This window comes from Ambystoma mexicanum, chromosome 3q, assembly GCF_040938575.1.
Source record: "Ambystoma mexicanum isolate Mex_15411 chromosome 3q, UKY_AmexF1_1, whole genome shotgun sequence".
In the NCBI taxonomy this organism is placed as follows: Eukaryota; Metazoa; Chordata; class Amphibia; order Caudata; family Ambystomatidae; genus Ambystoma; species Ambystoma mexicanum.
In genome coordinates, this window is record NC_090926.1 from 815933279 (window position 1) to 815942884 (window position 9606).

Below are 9606 nucleotides of genomic sequence, written 5' to 3' on the forward strand. Positions count from 1 at the left end.
AGGTGGACGGATGAGAGAAGGAGGAAAAGGAAAAACACATGAGGATGCGAAGAGAAAAACAGTAGACAGAAGCGTCAGAACGCAAACAACAAGAGATACGAAGGCAGCAAGAGTTTGAGGAAATGGCAAGGAGAAGGGAAGACAAAGAAAGGGGAACGCAAGTACAGATAAAGAGGGAGAAGAGAAAGTTAGAAATAGAATGGCTCATAAGAGAGCAATGGTTCAAGGAGGAGGAAGAGCGCGCCATGAGAGAAGTGAGAGTTAAGTTGGGTTTAGCACGTTTTGATGATAACATGGAATGGGAAGAGCAAGTAGATAGAAAGCAAAACAGGAGCTGTGATAGGGCAGCTACGCTTCCGAGCTAAAGCAATACCGGGTCCTCCGTGAGGAGGGACTGCAGAAGCATTATTGACATAGAAGAAGGACAGCGGGAGGCACAGTATTGAGAAGGCTAAGCTTCCAGACAGTATTGACAGTGACGGCAGACACACCGAGTCGGAGGATGACTTTGGAGGAATTGAGGATGAAGGACTAGGACGGCCTGCCCGAGGGAGCTTAGGGAAGGGCACACACGAGACATGGTAGGGGCATTAGACAAGGACGAGGGTGGATAGTGGGGTGACAAAGATGAAAGGGCACATCGGTCTAGGTCTATATTGCGCAGCATCGACAGCGCTACCCTGCATTCACAGAGACTAAGAGACCTTCCAGTGTGCAGGAGGGGAGAATTAGCAAGGGCGTTCACCACCACCAAAAACACTGGAAGAATGGAGGGGGAGATCGGAATGATGCAGTTCCCCTTACTGGATAAGGGAGGGGATGTTCTCAGTACATACCATGGCAACAGATAGACAAAGCCAACTTGAGGTGTAGGCTACCTTCGTTGACTTTGGGAGTAGGGAAATGTATATACAAGATGGAAATACTAACAGCAAGTCAGTCATTAGCAGTGGGGCACATGAAAGGTTTACTCAGCGATTCTCAGACCAATTGCCGAAAAGGGCTGGCTACCCAGGAGTAACCACCCAGAACACGGGCACTATGGTTCGCCGTTCAACAACTGCCGACCGGCTATATGGCAAGCTCTACTGGTGCAGTACCCAGACACCTCGGACATTAGGGCGATCATGGAATGCAAAATGGGGGAAGATGAAGACCCCTTACAGTATTTTCTGGCTATTTAAGAGAAATGTTGACTTGAAACGTGAGAAATGTGGGACAAAAGAGTGGGGTTATTCTACTATATACTATGTTAAGGGTTGCCAGAGCAGGTGCAAAAGCAACCCAAGAAGTTAGTGGGGATGGAAGCAAAACCTTGGTCAGAAACACTATTGCAGACTAATGCAAAAAACACGAGGTAAAAGCGAGAGGAAAGAAAGCAGTAGGAGGCAAAGTTAGTGCAGAAGAAACGTTCAAAATACGCCATGGAAGGGGCAGTGTTAACAAGTGCAGGAGGACAAAACGCACCACAGACACAGTACTTACTGCCGCCCGCAGGAGGAGGGTTCATGGGGTTTGGGGGATGCACAGCATGGGTTCCGAGGAAGAGGGGTGATGCCTGGTGGCTGCGGGTTCAGGGCACCCAATGCAGCAAGGCCCAGAAGGTTTCTCTGGGGGGTATTCGAGGCAAATGAGAGAACCACCCCAATGCTGGATATGCGGACAGATAAGGCACATCTCCAGAGTGTGCAAGGAGCAGATGGGGGATTCAGCAGAATTGGGAATGCAATATCAGCCAACATATCAGGGGAAGCAGACTGAGTACAATGACTGACTAGGACAGACACCGAACACATACTCGCAGGTATACAAGCCCATGACACAGACACCACAAATGCAGGCACCAGTGCAGCCTTATTTGCAGACATCACAGGCACCACAGATGCAGAATAGTATGCAGCCACCATACATGGCACCACAAAATGACGGGACATTGGCACGCACAGACTCCATGGGAATGACTCCCATTCAGAAACAAGGAGGGACTACCGTGGTGGGGGTAACCCATTTGATCGGTGGCAAGGTCCTTATACCCTCAATAGGACAGCCTGAAACAGACCTGATGTGTTTCATCCTATCGATTATACCCAACCTGGCATAGGAACTACGTATAGGGGTGATAATAGGTGACACAACTTTCACCTTTCTTGTAGACAAAGGGTCAACTAGATCCTGCATTCCGGAGGGAAGGTATAGAATGTCAGGCAACTCCATGAATGCGCAGAGATTTTCTGGAGCGACGGAATTGCTTCCTTTTACAGACGATATTACGCTTTCTATAGGGGAGCATGAACTACCTCTACCCTTACTGTATTCCTGACAGACACCTGTGAACATAATGGGAAGAGACATCATGAGAACATTTAACATGAACCTCTCGTTCACTGACAAGTGGATAGTGGGTTCCACACCTGGGATTCATCTTCTAAACATGAGGGAAATTATTCAAGTTTATTGTGGACGCACGGTACAGAGTGGGTACCCTCAAATGAAGAACTTATTTTGGTATGGAGCTGAAGTGATAATATCATGGCTTCCGGGAATACAGAGAAACCTGTGGCACATTCAAAATGAGTAGATGGTCAGACCAGAATTACCACTAGATGAAAAAGAGGGGAAGGTAATAGGAAGGTAATAACACTAGAATTAGAGGCAGTAATAGTGGGAGACGCCAGAATAACAGTACATGGGACAGATGACACCTGACAAGCATGGAGGTCAGTGATCACGGTAGCAGAAGGTTACAGGTTAACTACTGTAACAGATAAAGAACTGTTCAAAGAAAACCGCTCATATCATGAAGTAGTGTTGACATTTCCATTACATTCCGGGTGAAAATACACTATAGGGAGGTACCACAGAGGATGGCGATGATGCTACAAGCACCACCGACATTTCTCGAGGAAGACTTGGCAAAGGTCCCCAGCATCTTATAGACCACAAGTCCATATGACGTAGGGCTTCTGAAGGGAATAGGAGCAGTAAAGATAAAACTTAAGCCAGGAGCAATTTTACCAAGAGCTAGGCAATATCCCCAGTCGAGGGAGGCAGACAAGGGCATTTATGAAACAATTGCAGCTCTAGTAAATCAAGGAATATTAATACCATCAGAATCACCCTACAACACGGCAGTGTACCCTGTGAAAAAAGCAACAGGGGGATTGTGGCGTTTTATACGGGAGTTGCGCCCTCTGAACCTTATTGTTGAGGCAGAGTTTCCTTAAGTTCCGAATCCAGCGACAATTCTGTGTAGCATCCAAATGGATGCTACCTGTTTCATGGTCATAGACTTGACGAATGCCTTCTTCTCTATACCACTACATCCAGACTCACAAGACCGAACTTCGTTCCTATATAGAAATAAGAAGTGGAAACACACTAGACTTCCTCAATGGTACTGCAAGGATATTCCCCGGATGTTCGGGAATTGGCAACAAACCCTTTCGTCGGGAGCAGAAGGGACAACTCTAGATCACCTAAACACTATATGGAGACGGAACTGAGGGATGTAGTTTGGAGGAAACCATGCTATATGGATTTCCCAAGTGTACTTCTGTACCCTCTATTTGATTGTGGTAATCAACCTCCACTAAATAGGAACAGAATCTTAACCCTCATTAACGATATTCCATCCTTGGTGGAATTGTCGTGCTTGGATATTAAGAGAGTGGATTTTATCCACCCGTATTGTTATGATCATGTAAGGGTTGTGTTCCACTCTCAGTTGGTCTTTCATAAATTACTAGCTGAATTAGATCAATTTAACAAAAGGGGGTATGATGTTCTGATCTTCAGTGATGGACTGAAGGTTCCTCCTGATAGTGAAATAAAAGAGATGTCGAGACCTCTATATCCTGGTGGATCTTTTCAACAAAGGGGTCCAGAGAGTGTACCAGAACAGGAAACAAGTTGGAGATGGTTGGCACTGAGTCTACTAGACTCGATCTCCAAACTCCAATCACTCAAACAACACTATTAGGGACTGAAAACATTCTCTCACTGATTTGTTGGAACTCCCGAGGGCATTCCTATCTTTCTTCTTCCATCGAATTGGGCGGTAAATTAAAGTCTAAACATATAATCTGCATCCAGGAGTCCTGGATGACGTCAATGGAACAATTTGATGGTTTTGAATGTGCACATCTTCTTGCCACAAAAGGCTTAGTGGGTAGCCCCTCTGGTGGTATTATCACCGCAATCAAGCTCAATTGTGGGATGGTGGTAAAAGAACTGTATAGAGAGCCCCCTTTTGCTTTGGGTACTTTAATAGAAATCCAAAACAACCCATTGGTGCCATACATTTTAGTATGGAATGTCTACTGGACTCCTGGATTTGATTTGTATGCTCTGTTGTTGAAAATTGAGATAACTGTGGAGAATTGTGTGGTACGCTACCCAGGGGTCAAAATTATGTTAATGGGTGACTTAAATACAAACATGAAATCCCTGATGTCTGACCCTAAGGGAACTCTCACGGTGCCCTCCAATGTCTCAATAGATCGCCAGATTAGAGGTGTGTCAAACTTTTGTGCATCAGACAAGAAATTTGATCATAAGCTGTGGAATTGGTTTTTTAAATCATGGGGTCTGAGATCTGTGCATCAACAGCAAAGGTGTGATGCAGACTATATAACCTGGTTTGCGGGGAATAAGGTCTCAGCAATTGATTACATTTATATTTCGGAAGCGTTATTTAATTCAATAGTGCACTTTGAAATTTGCAGGACGATAATGAGTGATCATGGTATGCTTGAGCTTGACTTGTATGTTGTGAGAGGAGTGGGAGATCAAGTCAGGATGCTGCGTGATCTGGAGCCAAATTCTAGGGGGAAGAGAATGTTGAAGCATGTAACAGGCTGTTTAGAAATGTTTTCTCCAGGTCATCATTTGAAGATAACTGTGAGAGCTTCTCGCATGTAAATGTAGGACAGCATCTAAAACATTTAATAGAGGAATCAGTGAAAAGACCTCGGAATACAAATGCAACCAAGTCACATGCTCATAAATATGACACAACAGTGAGGCAAGCTAGAATTATACTCCGTAGATTATTAAGGAAATTAAAACTTTTGCAAATCCCAGCCGCCTCCAAAGTAGAAGGGGGGAGATATTTGAAACAACAATATAAAAACTGGTTGCAGGGATATAAGTACAAACTATATCAGGCAGATAATGAAGAGATGCTGGGGGCTTTAACATACAATTCAGTCTGCTAATTTTGGAGACTGATTAATAGATCGTTGTTACTGAACCAGGATTGTACTCTTAATCCTATAAACTAACAGATCTGGGCAAACCACATAACTAATCTGTATGCAAAAAGAGATCAGGGCACTGGTCTGGTAAAATCCTTAAATAGTCTCCAATGGAAATGTAGTTTCTCATATAGGGAAATAAGGAGGAGAATCACTTTATCACTTTATCTAGCCCTTCCAGGGCGGCGGGCCCAAATGGTATATCTAATCAATTGTTGAAAGGGGATCCGGACATGTGGGCTAAGGCACTGGAAATCTTGTTTAGGGATGTCGAACGATCTAAATCCATTCCCCAAACGTGGAACATGTCTTTCATAGTGCCCATATACAAGAAGGGGGACAGATTGCTTCCATCGAATCATAGACCCATTGCACTTTTAGACGCAGATTCGAAAATCTTCGCTAGCCTTGTACTGCAGCAAATTGAAGCTTGGATCTCTGGAAACAACATTCTATGCTCGAACCAATTCGGCTTCAGGAAAAAGGGTGGTACAGAGGCTGGGGGCCTTCTTATAAATTTACTACAAGAGATGGGTTGGAAATAGGGTTCCTTACCAGTTTACTTGGCCAGTATGGACCTCTCATTAGCGTTTGATTGTGTGAATCGTGGACATCTATGGACAAAACTCCAGAGCTTGGGTATGCCATTAGAGATTTTAGCAATCCTAATTCATCTCCATGAAGGATCCTGTGTCCGGATCAGACTAAATAATGATGGCCTCCTGTCTGCCCCAATAAAAACCTTTAACGGCTTAAGGCAGGGATGCATTTTTGCTCCCACTCTATATAATTTGTATACCACAGATATAGGACCATGTTTGGAAAAGGCTGCATTAGTACAACCTGCAGTTGAAGGAAAAAAAATGAGTTGGTCCTCGTATGCGGATGATTATTTACTATTTGACAGAACCCAGGTGGGCTTACAACGTTTGCTAACTGCTTTTTTTACTTACATGACGGAAAATGGTCTAGCGGTGAATGCTTTGAAATCCAGCGTTGTATGCTTCACTCAACATAGAAAATATTGTAAAAAAACCTGGTTTTTAGACAAACAGAAGCTGGAAATCAAACACAGTATAATTTATTTGGGCTTGTTCGTAAATGATACACCTGAGAGGGCACTTACCTTTAATCATTATATGATGAAAGCTAAAGTCTGTTCCCTCCAAATGCGAATAGTAGATCAAAAGTTTGGGGCTTTTTCATCCTTACCGCTACTGAAATACTACAAACTTAAAACTATTCCGAAAATCACTTATGGCATTGAATTCTCTTTTATTCAGGGTAAAATGAACTCAAATAAATTGGAGTTGTTTCTGCTACGGAAAATGGTACGGTGCATTCCTAATTGTGTGCCCCTACCAGCTATAAGATACGAATTTGGATTACAGTCTTTAAAAAGCATTATCGAATGGAAATGTTTGATGTTATTCCGAAATATCGTAAGCAACAATGGAGATACCCTATATAATGTTATGTCCACTCTACTGATCAAAGGCATAACAAAGGCATAACAAAATCTGTTTTCATGGAAAAACTGGTAGAAATATGTAAAAATCTACTGGAGAAAGTAGATTCTCCTCAATCCAAAAAAAGTTAAATTACTGCTAAGAAATTGTGATTGGGGCACCACTGTGGAGAAACTTAGTCAGTATAAATTGTATGGTGATATGGTATCATTTTATAAGGGTGCAGGCGCTCCGGAACCGTATCTCTACTCATTCCCTCAGAAAGCATGGAGAAACTTGTTCATGAGATTCCGTTTTAATGTGCTTTCAACAGGAGAAATCATGTTAATTAGAACCAAGGGGGCAGAGGCGGTAGCGGTTTGCAGATTCTGCAGAATAGTTGATATTAATGAGTCACTAAGACATCTTTTAATTGATTGTCCCGCGTTGCTACAGGAAAGGCAACGATATTTTAATCGTTTTGTGTTTGACACCTCAAAAGTTGACCTCAAATTACTCTGGAAACGTATGCTGTTTGATAACAAAATTCCTCTGCAATTGGCGGTTGTTCATTTCCTAAAGTTGGTATGTAATTTGGCATAAGGTTGAGTCAAATACAAAAGTGTTTTATAGCATAAGGAAACCTTTTCCACTATTTATGCAAATGTGATGAAATGTTATGAACTGTTATTTCGTCATTTCGTCCAAATTTGGAATGTAAATAGGTATAAGATTGAACTAAATGCAGACCAGTTTTAAGTATTCGATAAATGCAATATGGGATTGTTATGGCTAATTCTTTCCCTTTTTTTTTTTTTTCTTTCTCTCTCTTCCTTTTTGCGATTGTGAATGTGAATGTAAATGTGACAATGTAATGAATTGCTATTTTGTGAAGTGATTATTTTATTTGCCTGTGTATTGATTTGTAAAGGTTTCTCTGAAACCATACACAAATAAAATAAATAAAATAAAATAAAGGACTGCAAGTCCCCTTCCATATTCAACAGGGTCCTCCAAATGGACTTAGGCGATGTACATTTAGAAAGTGTTGTTATACAATACATAGATGACATCTTGATTAGCAGCAGAACAGAAAAGCAGTGTAGGGATGACTCGGTGCACATGTTGACTGTACTGGCAGATAAGGGGTACAAGGTAGAAAAGGCCAAATTACAATTTTGCCAGAAGGAAGTATTCTATATTGGGCAGCTGATATCACAAGATGGGAGATGGGAGAAAAGTGACGCCGGAAAGAGCTGAAGCAATACACATGACTCCAAAGCCCACAACCATAAGACAAATGCAGCAGTTTCTAGGACTATGTAATTACTACGGAGCGCTGGTATTTGACTACAGCACTTACACTAGGCCCTTGTTAAGCACACTAAAAGAAGCACAAATTGGGGAGGGCACCTTACAGTGGACAGAAGAAATGATAGAGGCATTTGAAGAGCTGAAGATACAATATGCACAGCACCCGTGTTAGGGATCCCGGACTATCAAGACACATTTTTCTTATTCTCGCACTCCAACGGAGTAGTAATGATTAGAGTACTGACACAAAAGACAAGCATGGGGGACAAACCATTAGCATACTACAGCGGGAAATTAGACCCAGTAATGAGAGGACACTATGCTTGCGAGCATGTACTGGCTGCAGCTGCATTCGCAGTGCACAAGTCAGTGAGTATTTGCATGGGGTGCAGCATCACTCTTTTTGTGGAGCATGAGCTCTTCACAATACTGGAAAGACCCAAAAGTAATTGACAACACAGAGAGCTTTGTGGTATGAGGTGCTACTGTCAAACCCAGGTCTCAAAATAGTGGGTTGCTGACTTGTCAATCTGGTGACATTCGTCACTGAACCCCTAGAGGATGACGACTACATGCACGACTGCGCCGCCAACATAGAAAACGACTGTGAAGGACCGGAGGTGGGCGTCTGTACTCCTGCTCTCTATATGGCAGAGGAGAGGCACAGAGGACCCCAGCCAAGATTCTCTATAGGGTAGCTATGGTCGAGCAATCAAGGCCTAGCTTCTAAGGAGGTGATGCAGGATGGTTCTTAAGTACAGTTTAGTCCCCAAGCACCCACAAAGGAATGTCTATACACTGTATTAGTTAGAACACAGTCTTTATATAAATAAGGTTCAAGGTTATGTACAGTTCTAGGTACCACCACGCTTACTCTGATTCCATTAAAATGCATCAACTGTACTCCGTTCAAATAGCATACGAATCTACACAGCAAAAAGATATCAACCATAGACTTAGGAAGAAGACAAGTTGGTTAGACAATTGGCAGAATACTGAACCCCTACCAACCAGACACAGTTCTGTATGAGGATCCCCCCACCTGGGCAACCTGTAAATGAAGATGCACTACAAGCCCAGTCCATATATTGTCTATTAGAGTCTTATCTTCTTCTATAGTTCTGCAACCCAAATGTACCTTGTGTTGTAGAGTCCTTCGCCAGGGAATCAACAGGCCCTTCTTGAGTGCACTCCCTTTCAGGCAGGAGCCATGGGTCGTCGAACTTCCGAGATGAAGGTGAACGTTGTCGTTGAGGCAGCAGCTTCGGTCCCTGCAGTGCTCGTTGACGAGTGATCGAAAAACGTCCTACAACAGGGGAGGCGTGCGGTGCACCTCGGCAATGATGGTTCGTTGCTGCAAAGAGTTGTTAAAGAACTTTGGCCCAGCAAGGGCGTTGAGTCATCGGCATCTGGCGTCGGCGAATGGGACGTGACCACGGCTGGCTTTAGTAGCTTCGTCGGCATCTCTGAGGTCTTCGGGAAACCCACCGGTGGATTTGCCTCAGTCGTCGGCAGCCTTGACTTTCTCCAATAGGATGAAAGAGGTCGACGAGGATGACCAAGGGAGTCCTTGGATCAAAATGTTCTTA